The sequence below is a fragment of the Rhinatrema bivittatum genome, chromosome 2 (genome assembly GCF_901001135.1).
Source record: "Rhinatrema bivittatum chromosome 2, aRhiBiv1.1, whole genome shotgun sequence".
NCBI lineage: Eukaryota > Metazoa > Chordata > Amphibia > Gymnophiona > Rhinatrematidae > Rhinatrema > Rhinatrema bivittatum.
In genome coordinates this window covers 392,344,433-392,369,982 of record NC_042616.1, presented here as the reverse complement: position 1 = coordinate 392,369,982, position 25,550 = coordinate 392,344,433, and the positions used below count along the sequence as shown (strand labels likewise).

The window sequence follows — 25,550 nt, the reverse complement described above, 5'->3', positions numbered from 1 at the left end:
TATCCGGCTAAAAAGTTACCCTGATAAGTAAGGAGTGGCACTAGGTGTTCCAGGGCTGAGCTACTTAGCTGGCTAACTATCAGGCCGATACAATACAGTGCGCTCCGACGGAGCACACTGTTACCCTGCCCTTGGACGCGCATTTTCCCTTACCCCTTATTCAGTAAGTGGTGGAAAACGCACGTCCAACCCACGGCACCTAATAGCGCCCTCAACATGCAAATGCATGTTGATGGCCCTATTAGGTATGCCCACGCGATACAGAAAGTAAAATGTGCAGCCAAGCCGCACATTTTACTTTAAGAAATTAGCGCCTACCCAAAGGTAGGTGCTTGTTTCTGCCGGCACCGGGAAAGTGCACAGAAAAGCAATAAAAACTGCTTTTCTGTGTACCCTCCGACTTAATATCATGGCGATATTAAGTCGGAGGTCCCGAAGAGTAAAAAAAAAAAACATTTAAAATGGGCCAGCGGCTGTCGGGCCGAAAACCGGACGCTCAATTTTGCCGGCATCCGGTTTCCGAGCCCATGGCTGTCAGTGGGCTTGAGAACCGACGCCGGCAAAATTGAGCGTCTGCTCTCAAACCCGCTGACAGCCGCTGCTCCGGGTTAAAAAGAGGCGCTAGGGACACGCTAGTGTCCCTAGCGCCTCCTTTTGCCCATTTCTACCGCACCACCTAATTTAAATACAGAATCGCGCGCACAGGCGAGTGGCCTGTGCGCGCGCTGGGAGAGTGGGCATTCGTCCGCTCTCCCACGGACTTTACTGAATCGGCCGTTAGCCAGATAAGTGCTGATATTCATCCTGATCTGGCTAACAGAGTCATCAAATGTGTTAGGGCGTTATCGCACACATTTTGGCCCTTTTGACTGATCTATAGGAAACATCTCTGCCACTAATGGTCACAGTGCCCTCTCCAGTGGCCCAACTGTCTGCTAAGGAATTGCAAGAACTATGGGCACAGACCAACATTCTAATTCAGAAGACTGGTGACAGGGCCAAAAAGACTGCAGATACCTACAGAAGACCTGCCCCTCAATTTAAGATTGGAGAGAGAGTATGGTTAAGCACATCTGTCCTACATCTGCGAGTTCTGTCTAGGCACCTGGCCCCACCCTACATTGGACCCTTCCCTGTACTCCGACGATTAGGGCCCTTCACATATCAATTAAAGCTGCCAACCACTCTAAGGATATATAACGTCTTCCAAGTATCATTGCTCAAACCACTAGTGCGCTCATGGCCTTCCAGGGCAGCACTGTAACTATAGGAAATATTCACTAATGGAGATGCAATCTATGAAGTTGGACTCACGCCGCAGATGCAAAAAAGTCAAATACCTGCTGTCATTGAAGGATTACGGCTCTGAGGAGAATTCTTGGGAGCCAGCTGCTAATATATTGGATCGTAATTTACTGAAAGAATTCCATCTACGTCACCCCAAGAAATCCCGAGCCTGAGGGAGAGGGCTTAAGTGGGGGTCTGTGGGCTGGTGTAGACGAAGCTCCAGTTGAGCCTCTGTCTTATCCGGATCCACCAGCCAACAGTGGGGACCTGCAGGGCTCCTTCCTGCAGGTTGCGTCAACTCCACCTTGGTCCAAGGGTCCACAAATCCAACACTGTACTTGCTGAAGGTCCTATACAGTTGAAATGTACTTACAGCAATTACAGCAGGGTCTTATTAGTGTTTGAATCAGAGAGTGAACAATTAATACTTTATTTAGCCAACATTTTTTTCACTTATTATTGAATTGTATTTTCCTATTCATATGAATGTTGTTGCGATGCTTCATGACAAAACAATTGCAATTGACTTCCTTCTTTTCCCAGGACACTCCCTGTGTACGTAAGGGATGTACTGCAGAAGAAGGAAAAACTGACTGCAGGCCCAGATTCCAATTCTTCCCATGGGGAATAGCTCAAGCTGTGAGGCCTAAGGGATTACACACAGTCACTGAAAGAAAATTATTTGCACAGAGAGGGTAATTCTATAACTGTGTGTGTGGTGATATAAAGACTGCATGTACCTTTTTTACACACAGACTTGAGCCCGAATTTTCAGAGTGATCTTATGTGCTTAAGGACAATTTGGGTCCTGAATTGTTTTGGAAATCAGGCCCAAAATATGTTTTTCCACACAGAGTTTACTGAGGAATAGTAAAGTAGCGGGAAACAAAAAAATAGGTTCCAGTCTTTTGGATTCTACAAAATATACAGTTTACAGTCCAAACAAGAAAATAATAATAAAACAGAGCACTAGAATAACTCTTAAGCCTCCCATACCTCTTTGTAAGGTGAGCCTTAAGATGCACACATAGCCTTGGAAAGCCCTGTGATTTTCTCCATGAAAACCTGCAAAAACAAAGACTGAACACAGCAAGAAAGCTGAATAAGGCAATTTAATGTCATTCAGCCATAACAGCAAAAACAAGTCAAAGTCCAAATAAAGCAAAGACAAAATACATGATCCAAAAATAGGAACTCATGTCAAACAAGGCTAGAACAAGGATGTTTGGCAGAAGCAAGGCATTCATGACTGAACAGGAAAAAGACCAGGAAAACAATTACAATACAATGAACCAGTGATGAGGCCAGCCCAAAGTGAGGCAGAGATACCCACCCACACTATGGGTTGGTCCACTGCAGTGCCAATCAGAACCAGACAAGAACAAGATGGTCAGGAGGAAGTGAGAGGCAAAGAGCTAGAAGGACTGAACGGATAATCCAACAGACCCCCAGAACCACTGAACGGATAATCCAACAGACCCCCAGAACCACTGAATGGATAATCCAACAGACTCCCAGAACAACCTACAGGCTGAAGGCAGGACTTTGCACCTTCTCAACCTTCCTGATTATGCACAGATTCTCCTGTAACAATCACCAATTTCAGTAAGAGCTCCCCTCTCATCTCCCTGTGGTGAATTCTTTTCAAGGTTTACACTTCATCTGAAACCTCACATCCTACCCACCAGATATTTGGTACAGGGTAAAGGAGAGCTTCAAGCTAGCTGGTGCAATTTTGAATTATGGCACTGGCAGGGCAGGAACAACTGAGAATTGCTCAAACTAATTCAGGACCCATATTGTCCTTAAGGTGGGTGGGGAGTAGGCAGGGGGAAGGGGCATGGGAGGATATCCATAAGGGGAGATAATTTTTGATGTTTAGGTGGAGAGGGCAGAGTTTTGAGATGGGGGTGGGGGCTATCCAGAAAGGAAATATGCTACAGAGGGGGATTTGGAAGAGGGGATTGCTTTGTGGATGGAGGATTATGGGGAGGGGGAATATACTCTGGGGAGGAACTTTCACTCTGTGAGGGAATCGGGCTATCTGTCCCAAGTTAGATGACTGCATGGGTGTGTGTGTGCTAACTTGAGCTAGCTACACCTTTTATGACTACAACCTGGAGATAAGGGTCAGTGAACTTGTGTTCCCCCAGCCAGTAATATAGGAAATTACATTACTGGTAATATTTGTGCTTTTTCGGGCCATGGAAATGTGTTCCTGCAAACATGGAATTCACTAAGGGCTTAACTCCCATTACTGAATCCCATATTCACTGACCAAAACATGTCCCTGGGGATGCTTCTTATTTGGACTAAAGATATATACGTCGTCCTTACAGGATGTATACTTTTAGCTGCCTTGAAAAAAGGAAATTTTCAGATCGCTAATTTATCTGGATTAATCACCTTTTATCTTGTAAATGACTTTGAAAATCTGCTGTTGTTTAACCCCCTGGATGGGGCACACAAAATATTGAGAGGGTCTGGCACCTGTGTAGGCCAAGTGCCAGTCTCTCAGGTTAGGGTTCAAAAAGAAAATGGTCAAACAGATGATATAATGGACCCAGCGAGGGGCAAAATGGAATTGGAACAAGAAGCCCGATTCCCAAAGTCTCCCTTTTCTGAACCCAGTCCCTTACTATCTGTATGGTGAACATTGCTAGTCACTATAATGCATCCACCAAGTTCTGATCCAAAACACTTAACCTTTTTTTCTTCTAGGGTAACATGCAAAACTATGTACAAGATAACGTGACTTCTTCAAAACTTTCACACTAATTTCCTCACATATATGGCCACAAAATACCCCGGTTCAGGGGCGGATTGCAGAGAAATACCAGCCCGGGGGATTTTTTTCAAAACCAGCCCACAGTGAATCTGTCAGACTTCCTTGTGCTTTCCCTGAAGCGTGCATTTCAAAAGTTCCCAAAAGCATGATAAACTGACCCTTCAGAGATACATCATGTGACCTGGAGCCTGACAGAACTGAAGCAAAAAATCTTCAACATACATTTTATATTTTTCCTAAATAAGCAAGAAATAGTGCACTGCACACCCATGACCAGAGGTGAGCAAATAGAGCTGCAGGCCCCCTTTCATCCATGCAATCAGTTATGCTATCTCCTCCCCCAAATTTGGTTACATCTCTCATATATACATGTATGCTGGATTCATAGTATAGTATTTAGTCTCTTGCCAACCAATTAGCTCTTGAATCCGTTGCCAAGTAATGAGAGAACCACACTGCCAGCCAGTATCAGACGCAAACACAGTCTCTCAGACAAAAAAATACCCAGCATACACTTTCAGAAAGTGCGTGGGTATCTCTCTCTCTGGCACAAAGACACCCAGCACTCACTCTCGCTCTGTCTGTGGATGTGTCTTGTCTGTGTCACAGAGAGAGTGTGGGTGAATGTGTATGGATGTCTTTCTGTGTCAGAGAAAGAGAAAAAAAAGATATCCACCCATACAGACTCAGACGCAAAGTATGTGAGTGAATCTCTCTCTCCCTGTGACTCAGAAAGATGCCTGTACACACACTCTCTGACACACACACATTCTGTTGTGCTTTTGCTCATGTACTCATACATTGTGTAAAGTTTTTTTGCTTGCTGCCAGCCCTTTTCCAGCCTTCCCGTTCCCATTCCCACCCCTTCTTGGAACCCCTACTCTCTAAGAAACTCACTGGTTCTACAGCCAGGTGCCCCTTTCAGACAGAAGCCTCCCCAACATTGCACAGCCACTTCCTCTTGGCTCACTCCATTCCTTTCTGTAACTGTAGCTTGCATCCATTTCTCTTTGCCCCCACACCACTTCACTGCATTCCCATTGACTGTGTGCTACAGAGTCTGCTGCTTTTATAGTTCTTCCTCAGTCTCTGCATTGCCTACCTACTCTAGGATAAGGGGGACAAGAAGTGATCCATGTTGTTCTACCAGATGTTAAAAGAAAAAGAAAATGTAAGCTCTGGGTGAGACGGGGGAGAGTCACAGGACCCAAAGCAGCACAGCTCCAGAATCCTGCTTTTCCAAGTGGAGCCAGGGTGCGAGGGATTAGGCACCATAGGTGACCTTACAGCCTTGTGCTTCCCAGCCCCTTTCTCCCTACACATAATTTAAAATTATGCATTTAGACAACAGATTTTACATCAAAGAGGACATTAGTCTTATGAGGTAAAAATATCACTTACAGCATGTAAGTGCCAACATGTGGTGCCAACCAGAAAACTCTACCAAAACAAAAAGTAAAAAGACACTTGTATCCCATATTGCATTAGGCCTATTCTAACACATGTTGGGTGATGGCTCAGCTCTCAGCAATCCTTGAGTAAACTGAATTACAATTACTATAAAGTAAGCCTTCCATACCAAAACAGCACTAAATTCCAGCACTCAAACAATGACAATCCTACTTTTGTAAAGGCAACACTGTAAATATTACATCAGGCCCTAAAACATCAATTTACCTTCTGTTAGTAAAACAGGTCCCTATAAATCCTTACACAAAAGCTACATTTATTTATTTTATTTATTTAATTTTATATACCGACAGCCGTTTGCACATCGTGCCGGTTTACAGATAACTTACAAACCAAAAATATATAGGCAAAGCCTTTACAAGGAACAGTGTGTAACATAAACAATAGTAACAGAGTAAATAACTTGATAACTAAGGGAGGGAGGGGTGGGGGTGATCGCGACCAAGGAGGGGGTAGGGGGGGGTGAAAAACAGATACATGAGGAAAAAATATGTACAGGGAATCAATGGGGAAATGATATGTACATAGGCTATATACAAAAAATATGTACATGCTAGCAGAATACCTCACCTTGGACATACACACAGTACACAGCCCTCACCAAATACAAAATAAGGAGATCATAACGTATGAATAGAATTGTGCAAACTAAAAATGAACTGGGGAATCTGCAAGAAGCTAGACTCTGTATGCAGTAGAACAATGGAAAAACAGAAGCATCACCATTCCTCATAACACATCAAACCATGAAATCATTAAATATATATCATCAGTAATAGGAAAACCATACTAATAAAAAGAATAAATATTTCAAAACAGCTGATGAATAGAACATCCAATAATTAAACTCACATAAAAAAATATTTCCCAAATACCAATGAAATATGTTGACACATCAGATAGCATCCAATAATTATTAATTAAATCTAATAAAAATTAATAAATCCTCCAATTTATATACTTTGCAACTTTTAATTTCCAGTCATCCTGAGATTGTTGTTGATTAGTGGGGAGGGGGTGCACAAACTTTCTCCTCTCTTACATATCCTCACAACCACACTCCCCTGCTCTATGACACTCCCATGCTCCCTGACATAAACACTCCCATGCTCCCTCCTGGTCTCTATCATACATGCTCTCTGACACACATTCATTCCCTGACACACACACACACACACACACACACACACACACATACACACACACACGTTCCCTCATGCAGACTTGCTGACGCACATGCCTGCTCTCATGCACCCTTTCACAAGCTCACACACACCCATGCTACCTCGCACATGCTGATATACACACACATGCACCCTTACACACCTAGCTCTCATGCTCACACATGCACACACACACATACACGCTAACTGACATATTTCCACTCTCACCTACTCCTTTCCCATGCTTCTTCTGAATATATTAAAAAAATATTTTTACTTACATTGGTAAGTGCTGGTGTGGGAAGAGGAAGTCAGGAAGGCCCCAATGCTCAGTGGGGTGGGATGGGGTGGGAAGGATTATAACTTTTTTGTGGTCTCAAAATAAGGTGGGGGCTGATCAGCAGCAGAGATCAAGGAATGCCTTTCAGCTAGTTGATAGGAAGCAGAGGGCAGTCTGTCTGTTGCATTCCCATGTCAGCGACAGAGGCAGAGGCAGGGCCAGAGTAAGGAGAGGCTACGGGAGCATTTCCCCCCTCCATTTTAAGGAAGGGATGAGGTGATTAAGTCCCATAGTGCATTGAGGATGCCGCGATAAGAAAGGGAAAGCAAAAGGCAGACCCATGGAGCCACGGCTGCATCCACAATGAGAGCCAGAAAAACAAATGGCAGGCCCATGGGGCCACAGGGCAATAAAAATGAAAGGCATAGGAAAAGTTAACAGAGAGTCTCCCACTAAGCCAGGAGAACTGCTGCAAGGCCTGGCTTTGATCACAGCAACTCCGCAAGCATGGGGCTGCTGTGATCAACGCTAGTCACATGATGACCTGACCGGCCCACTGGGGCATGCCCGAAGCCCCAATAAGCCAATCCGTCCCTGCTCCAGCTCCTTGGGTTCTGGTATCTCTGTCCTCTGGTAGCATTCCTGGACTCATCAGTGTCCTTGGCACACTCCTCCTGGAAAGTACCTTTTGGATCCTTTATCCCTGTCCAAGAGAATGGTCATAAACTCCTCTCGACATCTCCTCTTATGGTTTAACCCAGACCAGGTCCCTAAGTAGTTCCTTGTGAGAAAAATTCCTCCTTAGTATCAGGCCTCTTCCTTTGAAGGGGAAAGCCTCTGCAGGGCCTTCTCCTAAAAGGAGGGCTCCCTGGCCGCACCAGCCAAACTGGTTATACCTATTCTATCCTGCCCTTGGCGAAGTCTCCTCCCATCAAATTTGCTCCACCAAATTTTAGGGCGGATATGTTCAGTGACCGTTAGATAGCCAGATAAGTCACTTATCCAGCTATATTTTAGCCACAGAGAAAATGGGCGGGCAGTGGACGGATCAGGGTGCGCTACTTATCCGGTTATGATAATCGGATAAGTTCTACCAGTCATAGAGCTGTTTTTCTAACTTAGCTGGATATAACATATACAGCTAAGTAGCAATTTGTGCGTGGATATTCAGTGGCATAGCCATATCACTGAATATCCCTTGCAACTTAACCGGATATGGCTGAATATTGGGCCCATACTCTCTTGAACACTCTGCCTACAAAGATTTTCTTCCCAACCCTCTTAAAAGGGCCACACATTAGCAGGTATATCTAGAAACTTTCCTTCATAAAATTCCAATTTTCTACATATACAATGCTCTTTGACCAATAAACATACCATCTAGGGGCCACACTGGGTAACTGGAAGCAGCAGTAATTTGCCACAAAACATTCATATTTTCCCAGTATTTGCATAGTCTCAGCAACACGTCAAAGGCTTCCCTAAACCAGACGCTCTGGTGACTAAGGGTCCGTTGGGGAGGGTCCTGGCACACTTCTAATTCCTGCTATTGTGATAAAGGTAACAAACAATACAGCAGTTAAGACAGCAAAATATGTTATAGTTTGTACTAGAACAACCAAAAAGAACTAGCTGCAAAAAAAAATAAAAATGTTAATTTAAATTTTGAGGGACATCATACATGGAAAAGCTGAGTGGGAGGGACACCTTTTAGAGAAAACCACCACAGTTTGTAATCATAATACTTTATTTTTTTTAAATTTTATCCCACAGCACCTAAGGTGTACAAAGAAAATTCTAATATATACTTTATCCAAATTATCAATAATGGACTCTTAGAATCATTTCCTTGGTTTTAAGTGATATTGTCAGACGCATTCGACACGGTTCCATGTGTAACCCTTTATTGGGGAGTTCTACTTCCCAAGGGCACAGAAACACATTTTCTTCTGGGGCTGCTCCAGCTAGTGCTTTTCCCTTCTCTCTTCATCCCCAAGGGGGGGGGGGGGGCGTGTCCTTTTTGTGGGGGAAAGCTTAAGCTTGAGCCCAGGTGGTGGTGTTTCTCCTTCTTCCTTAGTAACTGTAATGCTGTACCTGGAACAAACAGGCAGGATAAGGTTCTGGGTGTTAAAATACAAGTTAACTGATTAAGAACATAAAAACATAAGAACATGCCATACGGGGTCAGACCAAGGGTCCATCAAGCCCAGCATCCTGTTTCCAACAGTGGCCAATCCAGGCCATAAGAACCTGGCAAGTACCTAAAAACTAAGTCTATTCCATGTTACCATTGCTAATGGCAGTGGCTATTTTCTAAGTCAACTTAATTAATAGCAGGTAATGGACTAGGGTAATGCCCCCTAGTCTTTCTATTATCCAAAAGAGTAAATAACTGATTCTCATTAACCTGTTCTAGACCTCTCATGATTTTAAACACCTCTATCGTATCCCCCCTCAGCCGTCTCGTCTCCAAGCTGAAAAGTCCTAACCTCTTTAGTCTTTCCTCATAGGGGAGCTGTTCCATTCCCCTTATCATTTTGGTCGCTCTTCTCTGTACCTTCTCCATTGCAACTATATCTTTTTTGAGATGCGGCGACCAGAATTGTACACAGTATTCAAGGTGCGGTCTCACCATGGAGCGATACAGAGGCATTATGACATTTTCCGTTTTATTCACCATTCCTTTTCTAACAATTCCCAACATTCTGTTTGCTTTTTTGACTGCCGCAGCACACTGAACCGACGATTTCAATGTGTTATCCACTATGACACCTAGATCTCTTTCTTGGATGGTAGCTCCTAATATGGAACCTAACATTGTGTAACTATAGCATGGGTTATTTTTCCCTATATGCATCACCTTGCACTTATCCACATAAAATTTCATCTACCATTTCGATGCCCAATTTTCCAGCCTCACAAGATCTTCCTGCAATTTATCATAATCTGCTTGTGATTTAACTACTCTGAACAATTTTGTACCATCTGCAAATTTGATTACCTCACTCGTCATATTTCTTTCCAGATCATTTGTAAATATATTGAAAAGTATGGGTCCCAATACAGATCCCTGAGGCACTCCACTGCCCACACCCATCCACTGAGAAAATTGTCTATTTAATCCTACTCTCTGTTTCCTGTCTTTTAGCCAGTTTGCAATCCACGAAAGGACATCATCACCTATCCCATGACTTTTTTACTTTTCCTAGAAGCCTCTCATAAGAAACTTTGTCAAATGCCTTCTGAAAATCCAAATACACTATATCTACCAGTTCACCTTTATCTACATGTTTATTAACTCCTTCAAAAAAGTGAAGCAGATTTGTGAGGCAAGACTTGCCTTGGATAAAGCCATGCTGATTTTATTCCATTAAACCATGTCTTTCTATATGTTCTGTGATTTTATTCTTTAGAACACTTTCCACTATTTTTCCTGGCACCGAAGTCAGGCTAACTGGTCTGTAGTTTTCCTGATTGCCCCTGGAGCCCTTTTTTAAATATTGGGGTTACATTAGCCACCCTCCAGTCTTCAGGTACAATGGATGATTTTAATGATAGGTTACACATTTTTACTAATAGTTCTGAAATTTCATTTTTTAGTTCCTTCAGAATCCTGGGGTGTATGCCATCTGGTCCAGGTGATTTACTACTCTTCAGTTTGTCAATCAGGCCTACCACATCTTCTAGGTTCATTGTGATTTGGTTCAGTCCATCTGAATCATTACCCATGAAAATCTTCTCCAGACGGGTATCTCCCCACTTCCGTAAACAATGAAGCAAAGAAATCATTTAATCTTTCTGTGATGAGCTTATCTTCTCTAAGTGCCCCTTTAACCGCTCAATCATCTAACGGTCCAATTGACTCCCTCACATGCTTTTTGATTTGGATATATTTTAGAAAGTTTTTACTTTGAGTTTTTGCCTCTACGGCCAACTTCTTTTCAAATTCTCTCTCAGCCTGTCTTATCAATGTCTTACATTTAACTTGCCAACGCTTATGCATTATCCTATTTTCTTCTATTGGATCTTTCTTCCAATTTTTGAATGAAGATCTTTTGGCTAAAATAGCTTCTTTCACCTCTCCTTTTAACCCCCTTTTCACCTCCCCTTTTAACATTCTTTGATGTTAAATCAAAGTCTAACTTATCCAATAGGTGAATGTAAAGCTGTGATGTTTACAGATGTTTCTCTTTTTTGGGTAGATGTCCTTTCTCCTTTACTCCTGGGGTTTTAGCTTACCACTTTTACTCTAAGAATATAAACTGCCCAACGCTATAAGGAAATCCTGCAGAGGTGGGATCCCCTCTATCAAGGAAAAATCCTACCTTTGATGCAGATGTTCATTCCTGGTCCCCAGCCTGTGTCCTGGTCCCTTGGGAATGCAGATTCTATGCGGGATCTCCATGATCTTGGTCAGTCTTTCCTACATTCCAATAGAGGAAACATCTGAGAGGGAAAAGTCAGTAGAACAGGAAACAAGCTACACCAGCCTAGTTCCTATGTGAGGAGAGATGGATCAACAAACCTCCACGCAAACAAATCTAGAATGCTTTCTTTGTTTCACAAATCTCTTTGTGGCTGGTTTTTATGCTGTCACTGGTGCTTGCCTTTTCTAGGGAGTAGAAAAAGCTTTGGGTTCGAGGGGGTTGCATTCTCCAAAAGATTTCAAGATTTAAACAAAGGTTCCAATCTCAAAACAGGATACATTCTAGCCATCAAAAATCCCATGCTGGGTAGTCCTGTTACTGGTGCTTGCCTCCCCTAGGGAGTAGAGGGATGGCTCACGGGTCTTCAGTAGGGATGTGAATCGTTTTAGGACGATTAATATTATCGTCCGATAATTTTAATATCGTCTTAAACCGTTATGGAACACAATACAATAGAGATTCTAACGATTTATCGTTATAAATCGTTAGAATCGTGAGCCGGCACACTAAAACCCCCTAAAACCCACCCCCGACCCTTTAAATTAAATCCCCCACCCTCCCGAACCCCCCCAAATGACTTAAATAACCTGCGGGTCCAGCGGCGGTCCGGAACGGCAGCGGTCCGGAACGGGCTCCTGCTACTGAATCTTGTTGTCTTCGGCCGGCGCCATTTTCCAAAATGGCGCCGAAAAAATGGCAGCGGCCATAGACGAACACGATTGGACGGCAGGAGGTCCTTCCGGACCCCCGCTGGACTTTTGGCAAGTCTTGTGGGGGTCAGGAGGCCCCCCCAAGCTGGCCAAAAGTTCCTGGAGGTCCAGCGGGGGTCAGGGAGCGATTTCCCGCCGCAAATCGTTTTCGTACGGAAAATGGCGCCGGCAGGAGATCGACTGCAGGAGGTCGTTCAGCGAGGGTTCCGGCGCCATTTTCCAAAATGGCGCCGAAAAATGGCGGCGGCCATAGACGAACACGATTGGACGGCAGGAGGTCCTTCCGGACCCCCGCTGGACTTTTGGCAAGTCTTGTGGGGGTCAGGAGGCCCCCCCCAAGCTGGCCAAAAGTTCCTGGAGGTCCAGCGGGGGTCAGGGAGCGATTTCCCGCCGCGAATCGTTTTCGTACGGAAAATGGCGCCGGCAGGAGATCGACTGCAGGAGGTCGTTCAGCGCTGAACGACCTCCTGCAGTCGATCTCCTGCCGGCGCCATTTTCCGTACGAAAACGATTTGCGGCGGGAAATCGCTCCCTGACCCCCGCTGGACCTCCAGGAACTTTTGGCCAGCTTGGGGGGGGCCTCCTGACCCCCACAAGACTTGCCAAAAGTCCAGCGGGGGTCCGGAAGGACCTCCTGCCGTCCAATCGTGTTCGTCTATGGCCGCCGCCATTTTTCGGTGCTATTTTGGAAAATGGCGCCGGCCGAAGACAACAAGGTTCAGTAGCAGGAGCCCGTTCCGGACCGCTGCCGTTCCGGACCGCCGCTGGACCCGCAGGTTATTTAAGTCATTTGGGGGGGGGTTCGGGAGGGTGGGGGATTAAATTTAAAGGGTCGGGGGTGGGTTTTAGGGGGTTTTAATGTGCCGGTTTTGCGATTTTACGTTTTTTCGATTTTTTACGATTTTTCACGATTTTTCACGATATTTTACCCCCCCAAACGGCAACAATACGATTCCCTCCCCCTCCCAGCCGAAATCGATCGTTAAGATGATCGAGGACACGATTCACATCTCTAGTCTTCAGCCCCTGGTCCCTTGAAAGAAGATCAAGGTTTTCCCCAGAATAAAAATCCAAAAGGAATCTGGCAAAAATCTATCTCTCTTCCAAATTTAGGCAGGTCCCCTCAGACAGCTGAGTACACTGAGGGGAATCTCCTGGGAAAACCTTCGATTGGGCAGAAGGTCTAATTTAAAAAGGGGAACAAAAAGAGCTCTTGCCTCTCCACAAGCTAACTGAAAATGGATACACCATTCTTGCTGATTACCTTAGTAAGTACCCTGAGACAACCAATCACAGGGGGCTGAAAAGGAATGGAAGTCTCACTAAGCTGTGTTTCTTCACAAAGGATCTAGGGCCCTCAGGTGCGGACCAGGTGTCTGCCACACATGTTTCAAAATTTCGCTTCAAGAGTGCAAGTCTGCTGCCTTATACTGCCTGAATGCTGTGTATCATCTGAGTACAATTAATGCAAAAGTCATTCTCAGCATCCCTCCTTATCGTGCATTTCTGAAGAAGGGAAAGTCACAATATTTCCAAAAACTTCTCATTACAAAATAGCCAATCAATACTAGAGATGTGAATCGTGTCCTCGATCGTCTTAACGATCGATTTCGGCTGGGAGGGGGAGGGAATTGTATTGTTGCCATTTGGGTGTGTAAACTATCGTGAAAATCGTTAAAATCGTGAGCCGACACACTAAAACCCCCTAAAATCCACCCCCAACCCTTTAAATTTAATCCCCCACCCTCCCAAACCCCCCCCCCCAAATGCTTTAAATTACCTGGGGATCCAGCGGTGGTCCAGAACAGTGGCGGTCCGGAACGGCCCCCTCAATTGAATCCTGTTGTCTTCAGCCGGCGCCATTTTGCAAAATGGCCGCCGCAAAATGGCGGCGGCCATAGACAAAAACGATTCGACGCAGGAGGTCGTTCCGGACCCCCGCTGGACTTTTGGCAAGTCTTGTGGGGGTCAGGAGGCCCCCCCAAGCTGGCCAAAAGTTCCTGGGAGTCCAGCGGGGTTCAGGAAGTGATTTCTTGCCGTGAATCGTTTTCCGTACGGAAAATGGCGCCGGCAGGAGATCGACTGCAGGAGGTCGTTCAGCGGGGGTTCCGGACCGCCGCTGAACGACCTCCTGCAGTGTTTATGTACTTTTTCTATAACAAACCATTGAAGTTGTTCAAGCAAATGTGTATGCTGTATACAATGAGAGACCAAGAGAGTTTATAGCTGCATATTCTTGAGACAGTCTTTTACTCCTAGTCCGTCCCACATACAATAATTGACATGAGCACGCAATAACATACACTATGGGGCGGATTTTCATACTCCGCGAATAGGCCTACTTTTGTTTGCGCTCCAGGCGCAAACAAAAGTACGCTGGATTTTAGTAGATACGCGCGGAGCCGCACGTATCTGCTAAAAACCTGGATCGGCGCGCGCAAGGCTATCGATTTTGTATAGCCGGCGCGCGCCGAGCCGCGCAGCCTACCCCCGTTCCCTCCGAGGCCGTTCCAAAATCGGAGCGGCCTCGGAGGGAACTTCCTTTTGGCCTCCCCTCACCTTCCCCTCCCTTCCCCTACCTAACCCACCCACCCGGCCCTGTCTAAGCCCCCCCCCTTACCTTTGTCGGGGGATTTACGCCTCCCAGAGGGAGGCGTAAATCCCCGCGCGTCAGCGGGCCTCCTGCGCGCCGGGACGCGACCTGGGGGCGGGTCCGGAGGGCGTGGCCACGCCCCCGGGCCGTAGCCACGCCCCGGGCCCGCCCCCGGAACGCTCCCGACACACCCTGAAAACGCCGCGCGGTTCGGGCCCGCCCCCGACACGCCCCCGACACGCCCCCTCCGAAAACCCCGGGACTTACGCGAGTCCCGGGGCTCTGCGCGCGCCGGTAGGCCTATGTAAAATAGGCTTACCGGCGAGCAGGGCTCTGAAAATCCGCCCCTATATTCTTAGACATATATGTAGTTGAATGACATAAATTAAACTGTTCTCCTGTTGCTGAAGTTGCCATTGAGTCTCTTATATAGTTTGGGTACAAACCATGTGCATGCCACATGCATAGTGATCAATATGTTGCAATTGTTTCAATTCTTGCTTAATAGGTATAGCTGAATTCACCAACAAATCTCTCAAGTTTCTGACTCGTGACTACGCTATGCAAGGTAATTCCTTAAGCATCCGGTATAGTGTCAAAACATGCCAATGCTTACATCATTTGTTATATTACATGTGCTGTGGTGGAAAATTGCCTGTTTTAGTCTCTGATGAGATCTCAAAAGGATATAACTTGATTGGAGTCAGTTCAGAGGATGGCTACTAAAATGATCAGTGGTCTTTGTTCTGAAGCACATGGGGACAGACTTAAAGATTAAACATGTATACCCTAAAGGCAGGATAGGGAAGATATGATAGAGACATTTAAATATCTCCAAGTTTTTCATGCAGAGGAGGAGGTAGGCATTTTTCAATAAGGGGTCATGGAATGAGGGTGATAGAAGGTAGACTCGGGAGTAATCTAAGGAAATATGTTTTACAAAGAAAGTAGTGGATGCATGGAACAGCCTTCCCGTGGAGGTGGCGGAGATGAAGAAAGTATCTGAATTCAAGAAAGCTTGGGATAAACTTAAGATTTCTGACAGTGCGGTATGGATTATAAAGCTGAATAGTTAGTGTGGATGGGCAGATATATGGGTTTTTTTCTATTATCATGTTTCTGGAAGATGAAATAGGGCAAATTGATATCCGATTAACTTAACTAACTGCTTAGCAGCTGAATATATACTCCTCTATGTATAATAACTAACAATTGCCCATTTCTACAACTTAAATGCATCAAATGTCAATTTCTGGGCTAAAAGAAAGAGGGTTTTTTCATTTGTAAAAAAACACCTCTATTTCTATTCCTCTGAAGCTAATATTGCACAATTGGAGGCTAATGTATTAAAGTGTACCACTTTTTCAAGTATTAATGAACAGTAAAAGTACCGTTAAGATATGCAATCTAATCTAAGTGTGTTAACAGATTTTTTAACAAATGTTAATTAGCTCGCAAGGCCTTTAATGCAATAATCTCTGCTAATGAATTAAGGAGATGCAAAACTATGAAACACAGCTCATTAACTATCAGCACATAGAAACATTATGCTTGTTAATATGAACAAAATGAACACAGACCCATTAACACAATAAGCATAACTAGAGGTGAAGTTTAGACTTTCAATAACATCTGTGTTACGAATCCAGAAGTGGACCCCTGTTCCAAGGTAAGGTTAGCACTGCCAAAGAGGGAGTCAACCCTCTCTAGTCCCTACCGTCGGAAGGCAAGGCTTGAAGGTTCGCCAGTTGAGTAAAGACTTCGCCCTGGAAGCTCGCGGTTCCCCCAGGAGGAGCCCGTAAGAACCCGGCTGCTGGGACTTAGGAGACTCCTTCAAGACTGAAGATTGGTCTGGATGCAGGCGCCTCCTGCAGGTCATTGATTCCAGAGGCTGGCGCCTCCAGCAGGTCAAGTCAGTCCAGGAGTAGAAGCCGAAGAGTGGTCGAAAGCAGTTCCGAGGGTCCGCAGCCAGGAGAAGGGTCTGCAGCCAGTCCAAGGTCAAGCCAAGCGAAGAATGACAGCCAATCCAGGGGTCAGAAGCCAAGAATCAGTCCAACGAGGAAGGAGAACAGAAGCGGAATGGAGACCAGGAACGGAGACCAGGAACACCAGCACAGAATCCTGAACCAGAAGCCTCAATACCAAGGCAAGGTCGAGGAGCAGACCTTGCCTTAAATACCCAGAAACAGGAGGAAATCCAAGGGGGTAACCACGGAAGCTTCCTATCGTGGTTCCTTTAAATTTTGCAGCCAGCCACGCGCGCGGCCCTAGTCATCCCCCGAGGGGGGCGGAGCCAACCCGGCCGAGGAGGAGCCATGCGGCCGGACGCCTTTAGCGGCAACGGCCACGAAGATCAAATGGGGAAGGGCTGCCCGCATCTGCCGGAGCCTGGGGGATCGTTGGACCCCACGGGTAGGTACTTGCCCCGGTCGAGGTCTGCCGCGACCAGCGGCCATGACAGTTGGTTCCGGCCACGGAGCGCCACAGCCGGTCACCATAACAATCTGAGTTAACATGCTAACTTTGATCATAGTAAATAAACTCAAAACTCATTTGCATGTCATTTATATGGGCTGTTAACATGAGCTAAGCAATGTATGTTAACAGGCTGATATCGAGCAGCCCACAACATCATCTGATATGGTTCTAATGAATATGTTCCCATCTAAGATTTCCCCTGCAGCAGATTCTGATAAAAGTTCTTTAAAACTAGGGATGTGAATCGTTTTTCAACGATTAAAATTATCGTCCGATAATGTTTATATCGTCTTAAATCGTTATAGAACACGATACAATAGAAATTCTAACGATTTATCGTTAAAAATCGTTAAATCGTGTTAGTGCGCACTAACTCGAGTTAGTGCGCACTGAAAATGATACAAATAAACACTTTCCAGGTCACTGAAGGTCAGTTAGGAATGAATATGTGTTCCTATTGGCTGGCTGCCCTCTTATCTATTGATGTTACCAAGGTTACCGCTGAGGTGATGGTTGGGGGGATGGGAAATGGAACTGGAAACTAACGAACACCAACAGAAAATGAAACAAAGTGTTCACACTTCCCAGGTCAGTAAAGGTCACTTAGGAATGAATATGTATGTATGTATTCCTATTGGCTGGCTGTGCTCTTATCTATTGATGTTACCAATATAGTTGGGGGGATGTGAAATGGAAACAGTTGGAAGCTTGACAAAAAAAGTAATGTAATGATCAGCACTCACGTGACTAGAACTTGTTTGTTTATTATTTTTGTTAGCAGGCACCTGAAATGCTAGTGCATGTTGAATTTGCCAATCACTGTGCATTTTAGAAAGGTGGTCCTGGCTGGAACTGTACACAGTTCAAATATATGTAATTGATTGTTGGTAAGTGTATTTTTTAAGTAGCCACACTGGCACCAGTATGTTTACTTTTCCTCCTACTTAACTCACTAGCTCAGCTTTGTAAGAAGGGCTTCTCTGCTTGTGTGTTGTTTTTGTTTGGTGTGAGGAGAGCAGAAACATCAGATCTTTATTCAATCTACTACAGTCATCTCTTACAGTGCCCTATCCCTATTAATACCAGGAGTGTTGTGATCTTCCTGCACACAGTGCCCTAACCCTGATACCAGTCTGAGACAGCTCCCTCCCTGCATTACTAGTGAGAGGCTGGCTTCACAGACAGGGGGGAGCTGCCTGACCCTCACTCCTGACTTCCCCCATGTCCCAGCTAGTGAATGGTGTGTGGGTGAGGGGGGGGGGGAGGATGGTGAAGTCTGAGACAGCTCCCTCCCTGCATTACTAGTGAGAGGCTGGCTTCACAGACAGGGGGGAGCTGCCTGACCCTCACTCCTGACTTCCCCCATGTCCCAGCTAGTGAATGGTGTGTGGGTGAGGGGGGGGGGGAGGATGGTGAAGTCTGAGACAGCTCCCTCCCTGCATTACTAGTGAGAGGCTGGCTTCACAGACAGGGGGGAGCTGCCTGACCCTCACTCCTGACTTCCCCCATGTCCCAGCTAGTGAATGGTGTGTGGGTGAGGGGGGGGGGGGGAGGATGGTGAAGTCTGAGACAGCCCCCCCCCTGCATTACTAGTGAGAGGCTGGCTTCACAGACAGGGGGGAGCTGCCTGACCCTCACTCCTGACTTCCCCCATGTCCCAGCTAGTGAATGGTGTGTGGGTGAGGGGGGGGGAGGATGGTGAAGTCTGAGACAGCTCCCTCCCTGCATTACTAGTGAGAGGCTGGCTTCGCAGACAGGGGGGAGCTGCCTGACCCTCACTCCTGACTTCCCCCATGTCCCAGCTAGTGAATGGTGTGTGGGTGAGGGGGGGGGGGGGGAGGATGGTGACGTCTGAGACAGCTCCCTCCCTGCATTACTAGTGAGAGGCTGGCTTCACAGACAGGGGGGAGCTGCCTGACCCTCACTCCTGACTTCCCCCATGTCCCAGCTAGTGAATGGTGTGTGGGTGAGGGGGGGGGGGAGGATGGTGAAGTCTGAGACAGCTCCCTCCCTGCATTACTAGTGAGAGGCTGACTTCACAGACAGGGGGGAGCTGCCTGACCCTCACTCCTGACTTCCCCCATGTCCCAGCTAGTGAATGGTGTGTGGGTGAGGGGGGGGGGGGGAGGATGGTGAAGTCTGAGACAGCTCCCTCCCTGCATTACTAGTGAGAGGCTGGCTTCACAGACAGGGGGGAGCTGCCTGACCCTCACTCCTGACTTCCCCCATGTCCCAGCTAGTGAATGGTGTGTGGGTGAGGGGGGGGGGGGGGAGGATGGTGAAGTCTGAGACAGCTCCCTCCCTGCATTACTAGTGAGAGGCTGGCTTCACAGACAGGGGGGGGCTGCCTGACCCTCACTCCTGACTTCCCCCATGTCCCAGCTAGTGAATGGTGTGTGGGTGAGGGGGGGGAGGATGGTGAAGTCTGAGACAGCTCCCTCCCTGCATTACTAGTGAGAGGCTGGCTTCGCAGACAGGGGGGAGCTGCCTGACCCTCACTCCTGACTTCCCCCATGTCCCAGCTAGTGAATGGTGTGTGGGTGAGGGGGGGGGGGAGGATGGTGACGTCTGAGACAGCTCCCTCCCTGCATTACTAGTGAGAGGCTGGCTTCACAGACAGGGGGGAGCTGCCTGACCCTCACTCCTGACTTCCCCCATGTCCCAGCTAGTGAATGGTGTGTGGGTGAGGGGGGGGGGGGAGGATGGTGAAGTCTGAGACAGCTCCCTCCCTGCATTACTAGTGAGAGGCTGGCTTCACAGACAGGGGGGAGCTGCCTGACCCTCACTCCTGACTTCCCCCATGTCCCAGCTAGTGAATGGTGTGTGGGTGAGGGGGGGGGGGTGGATGGTGAAGTCTGAGACAGCTCCCTCCCTGCATTACTAGTGAGAGGCTGGCTTCACAGACAGGGGGGAGCTGCCTGACCCTCACTCCTGACTTCCCCCATGTACCAGCTAGTGAATGGTGTGTGGGTGAGGGGGGGGGGGAGGATGGTGAAGTCTGAGACAGCTCCCTCCCTGCATTACTAGTGAGAGGCTGGCTTCACAGACAGGGGGGAGCTGCCTGTCCCTCACTCCTGACTTCCCCCATGTCCCAGCTAGTGAATGGTGTGTGGGTGAGGGGGGGGGTGGATGGTGAAGTCTGAGACAGCTCCCTCCCTGCATTACTAGTGAGAGGCTGGCTTCACAGACAGGGGGGAGCTGCCTGACCCTCACTCCTGACTTCCCCCATGTCCCAGCTAGTGAATGGTGTGTGGGTAAGGGGGGGGGGGAGGATGGTGAAGTCTGAGACAGCTCCCTCCCTGCATTACTAGTGAGAGGCTGGCTTCACAGACAGGGGGGAGCTGCCTGACCCTCACTCCTCCGGGGTATTGTGATCTTCCTGCACACAGTGCCCTATCCCTGATACCAGGGGTGTTGTGATCTTCCTGCATGCAGTGCCCTATCCCTATTAATACCAGGAGTGTTGTGATCTTCCTGCATGCAGTGCCCTATCCCTATTAATACCAGGAGTGTTGTGATCTTCCTGCATGCAGTGCCCTATCCCTGATATCGGGATGTGTGCAAGAAGATCACAACACCCCCGGTATCAGGAATAGGGCACTGTGTGCAGGAAGATCACAACACCCCCAGTATCAGGAATAGGGCACTGTGTGCAGGAAGATCACAACACCCCTGGTATTAGGGATAGGGCACTGTGTGCAGGAAGATCACAACACTCCTGGTATTAATAGGGATAGGGCACTGTGTGCAGGAAGATCACAATACCCCTGGTATCAGGGTTAGGACACAAGTTCTAGTCACATTGACTGATCACATTACTTGTTTTGTCAAGCTACCAACTGTTTCCATTTCCCATCCCCCATATACTGTCAGTAGGAAACTTGGTAACATGAATAAATAAGAGGGCAGCCAATAGGAATACATATTCATTCCTAAACTGACCTTAACTGACCTGAAAAGTGTCAAATTGTATCATTTTCAGTTAGTGCGCACTAACTCCCGTTAGTGCGCACTAACTCGAGTTAGTGCGCACTAATCGGAAAAAACGATTTTTAACGATTTTTTAACTAAAAAATCGTGCCTAAGACGATTTTCTTGCCCTGCCACACGATTTCTATCGTTAAGACGATATGGAAAACGATTCACATCCCTATTTAAAACAACTCTTCACCCTCCCTTGACAAAACGTTTCTTACTTAGACCCATTTCTGCTGGTTCCATAATGGGCAAAATACAACAGTTACTGGTTGGCTGGCTTATTTATTTATTTGACTTGTATTCTACCTTTCATCTGCTCTCCCTCTTCTCCATTCTCTATCTGAGACCATCATGCTTTGGAACTTTGGAAATTTCCTACCCCTGTCAAATTCAGACAAGAGAGATCCTAGATCAGAATAAAATATCCAGCTGTTTCCTTGATTACAGTGCACAGTGTTATTCACATCCACTATATTATTGACATCTAACAGATTTAGTTCTCATGGAATACGATCTCCAGAAATGTCATCACATCTACCCCCTTTACTTGAAAATGGTAAGCACTGAATAAACTGGACAATGCTACATGTTATTAGTATACTATTAACATTCACAGTTTGCTGCTTATGACATAATTTCATGGTTTGTGGGTTTAAAGTAGATCTTATTGTTCTACTAATGCATTTTTATGTCAAGTAATGTGTAAAGTATATTAGTGCATTTTACAGCTGCTCAGGAGTAAGTCTTTGCATTTACTAGCCTTCTAAAAGGATATGCTTACACTGCTCTTAAGCTAACACCATCAATTCGGAAATCCATTTACACTTACTGTAACTGTAGTCTTATCATTTAAAACAGCCATAATACCTAAAGACTGGAAAGTAGCCAATGTAACACCAATCTTTAAAAAGGGCTCCATAGGGTGATCCAAGAAACTATAGACCAGTGAGCCTGACGTTGGTGCTGGGCAAAATGATAGAAGCAATTCTTAAAAAGAAAATTATTGGTGATATGGACAAAGATGTAGCCTAATGGGGAAGATCTGACAAGGAGTTAGCAAGGGAAATCTTGTCTTACTAGTTTACTAGATGTTTTTTGAAGGTGTTAATAAATATGTGGATGAGTAAGCCCTTTTAATCGCGTGAATGTTTTTATTTCTGGCAGTTACAAGTGCCAACTCTAGAGGCTACAGGAGAGAATGTGGCCACAGGGAGCACTGTGGTACCAATTTCTCTATTAATCTGTTTCACTTTAGGAAGGATCTGCAAGCACCGCATGGTGGCCAGTGTTGGACCGTGGAAGGTCTAAAGGGGTGACCAGAGGTCACCCTGGGAAGAGGGTGTTGTAAGGTTAAAAAAGCTCTGTCCAGGTTTAAATTGGGGCTTGAGCCTTGTCTCTGAGCCATGATATGAGTTCTTTAAACAGAGGCTGAACCACCCAGAAAAGGCTTGCATATTCTCTCAAACCCAGACCTGCAAACACACCCCTGAGGATTCAGATTGGTCCTCAGGGTTTATAACGGGTTGCTGGGAAGAAGATAGTATTTCAAGCAACTCAAGAGCTGAGGGACAAGCTGTGAGGTTCCAAAGGAGATCTGTGAGACCCATATTTCTATAAACAGAGGTAGCTGTACTTGTAAAATAAAATACTTAACTATTGGGTAAACTGTGGAATTTGGCCTAATCTGGCCTGAACTGTGAGTAGGCTTTCTGAGTTTCTATTGAACCTGAATTCCTTTGTCTCTGAAGAGAAAGAACTAGAAATCTTACACCTAATCCTGAAAATATAAGCCAGGAGTACTTGCTTTTTTGTGAAAGAATATTAGGGATGTGAATCGTTTTAGGACGATTAAAATTATCGTCCGATAATTTTAATATCGTCTTAAACCGTTATGGAACACAATACAATAGAGATTCTAACGATTTATCGTTATAAATCGTTAGAATCGTGAGCCGGCACACTAAAACCCCCTAAAACCCACCCCCGACCCTTTAAATTAAATCCCCCACCCTCCCGAACCCCCCCAAATGACTTAAATAACCTGCGGGTCCAGCGGCGGTCCGGAACGGCAGCGGTCCGGAACGGGCTCCTGCGCCTGAATCTTGTTGTCTTCAGCCGGCGCCATTTTCCAAAATGGCACCGAAAAATGGCGGCGGCCATAGACGAACACGATTGGACAGCAGGAGGTCCTTCCGGACCCTCGCTGGACTTTTGGCAAGTCTCGTGGGGGTCAGGAGGCCCCCCACAAGCTGGCCAAAAGTTCCTGGAGGTCCAGCGGGGGTCAGGGAGCGATTTCCCGCCGCGAATCGTTTTCGTACGGAAAATGGCGCCGGCAGGAGATCGACTGCAGGAGGTTGTTCAGCGAGGCGCCGGAACCCTCGCTGAACGACCTCCTGCAGTCGATCTCCTGCCGGCGCCATTTTCCGTACGAAAACGATTCACGGCGGGAAATCGCTCCCTGACCCCCGCTGGACCTCCAGGAACTTTTGGCCAGCTTGTGGGGGGCCTCCTGACCCCCACGAGACTTGCCAAAAGTCCAGCGGGGGTCCGGAAGGACCTCCTGCCGTCCAATCGTGTTCGTCTATGGCCGCCGCCATTTTTCGGCGCCATTTTGGAAAATGGCGCCGGCTGAAGACAACAAGATTCAGGAGCAGGAGCCCGTTCCGGACCGCTGCCGTTCCGGACCGCCGCTGGACCCGCAGGTTATTTAAGTCATTTGGGGGGGTTCGGGAGGGTGGGGGATTTAATTTAAAGGGTCGGGGGTGGGTTTTAGGGGGTTTTAATGTGCCGGTTTTGCGATTTTTCGATTTTTCGATTTTTCACGATTTTTCACGATATTTTACCCCCCCAAACGGCAACAATACGATTCCCTCCCCCTCCCAGCCGAAATCGATCGTTAAGACGATCGAGGACACGATTCACATCCCTAAAGAATATACTAAAATAAAGCTTAGTTGTGGAAGTTTGGAGTGGAGTGTTTTACTGGCAGGTGACCCCAATAACCTGACATCAAGAAATGACAAACAATATGTATAAGAGAGGCCAAGTTGTCCATATTTATGAGGCCAATATTCAGTAAGCCAGCGAATGGTCAAGTTATGTGGCTAAAGTTAGCAAGGTAACTTTCCCTAAATAATCAGTGGGATAAACATCCTGCTCAATATATTCTCCTAAATTTATTCAGCTACATGTAGATGGATAACTTTAAAATCTAAGCAGCTCTATCTGAATATAAACAGTTAGATCTGAAAGTTATCCGGCCTTATGTGGTAGGATAACTAGCCACTTCACTGGATATATTCAAAAGATATCTGGTTAACTGTCAGTGTTTTGATTTTTTTTTAAAAGTAAATTGTGGGACTCCTTTCTCCCAAATATTTAACAAGTGGCCCTGTGGCTAAGCAACCCCCACCCTCCCTAAGCCCTTCTGAAATTACATAATCTGGCTCAGCTAGTTGTCCAGATTAATTATCTGGCTAATTTAGCCTATATATTTAGCAGTCTAGCGGCCATCTCATTTATTTATTTAATAAAACATTTATTAACTTCTGATTACAGGCTCTGGTCTAAGCTGCGTATAATATACATAAACACCAAAATAAAATCACTCTATACAAACAAACATAAACAGCTAAAAAATTAAAAGTTCAACCCTTACATTCACATTGCCAAATTGCCAAACGTTTCCTGAAATAGTAAAACCTTCAATTGTTTCTGAATCAATTTAATATAAAAAATAAGGCAAAGCTGTACTGGCAATTCATTACAAGCAACAGGGCCATTATAGGAAATGCCCACTTCTGAGTTGCAACTGGTCAAATATATTTGTAGGTAGGAGCATGCAATGACTTCTATTCATTGACCAAAGAACACAAATAGGTTTGTTGTCATAATGGCCGAGTGGTGTAAGATGCTGAATTTACATGTTCCTTCTTCTTTGTTCTGGTCTCCTGATGGAGTTGTAGGTTCAAACCCCACTTCTGACATGCTCATCTTTCATTTTCAGACAAGCATCAGGGTAACTTGCTTGATGCGGCAGTTACTACCCTAAGCCTTATGCTTCACCTTTGATGCAACTCCAACATTACTCTCTGCATCAATGGCAGGGGGTAGCAGGAAATTTGAATCAAACAGTTAACAACAAGGGCCCTGAACTTGGTGGTCAGCGAAACAGATAAGTATGGGAAAATATGTGTGGGAGCTTGTTGGGACGATTGGTCTTTTTCTGCCATCATTTCTATGTATATATAAAGAACAAGATGAACAGTTAAATAAGAAGGATCTTAATATTAGCTGGCCTCTGCTATTACTGGCATCAGTAGCATGGGATCTTCTTAGTGTTTGGGTACTTGCCAGGTACTTGTGGCCTGGTTTAG

General features: G+C 46.1%; 1 long non-coding RNA gene across 1 annotated transcript; it reads left to right on the top strand.

Annotated features, from left to right (window-relative positions):
- Positions 1-2,723: 2,723 nt before the first annotated feature.
- Positions 2,724-25,230, top strand: LOC115086143. Its single transcript, XR_003855106.1, has 3 exons — positions 2,724-2,892; positions 15,227-15,286; positions 25,181-25,230. It is a non-coding gene; the product is annotated as an uncharacterized LOC115086143 (long non-coding RNA).
- Positions 25,231-25,550: the final 320 nt, after the last annotated feature.